Here is a 261-nt window from a genome sequence, read left to right as displayed (position 1 = left end):
AACCGCGCGTCGAAAGCGGCGTTCTAGTGCCGTCAAAACCGCGCGTCGAAAGCGGCGTTCCAGTCCCGTCAAAACCGCGCGTCGAAACTCGAACTCGGTCTTTCTGTATCACAGGTCGGCGACATTACCTCTAGGCCACGGCCCAGGTACATAATGGAAGGAGACAAAACGGCGTATTCGATATTTAAGGGATGATACCCGACGAAATGTGTATTATGAGAAATGAACGCACTTCGCCATGGAACACGGCATGAAGCCGGA

The 261-nt window shown here is 53.3% G+C and overlaps 1 protein-coding gene across 3 annotated transcripts in view; it reads right to left on the bottom strand.

Moving 5' to 3' along the window:
* LOC112145720 (bile acid-CoA:amino acid N-acyltransferase) overlaps positions 1-261 on the bottom strand; it is an 11,496-nt gene that overhangs the window by 7,216 nt on the left and 4,019 nt on the right. The window lies entirely within an intron of this gene.

The sequence above is a fragment of the Oryzias melastigma genome, linkage group LG5 (genome assembly GCF_002922805.2).
Source record: "Oryzias melastigma strain HK-1 linkage group LG5, ASM292280v2, whole genome shotgun sequence".
NCBI classification, from domain to species: domain Eukaryota; kingdom Metazoa; phylum Chordata; class Actinopteri; order Beloniformes; family Adrianichthyidae; genus Oryzias; species Oryzias melastigma.
Note: the sequence above shows the minus strand (reverse complement) of the source record. Positions and strands in the feature narration are given on the sequence as shown.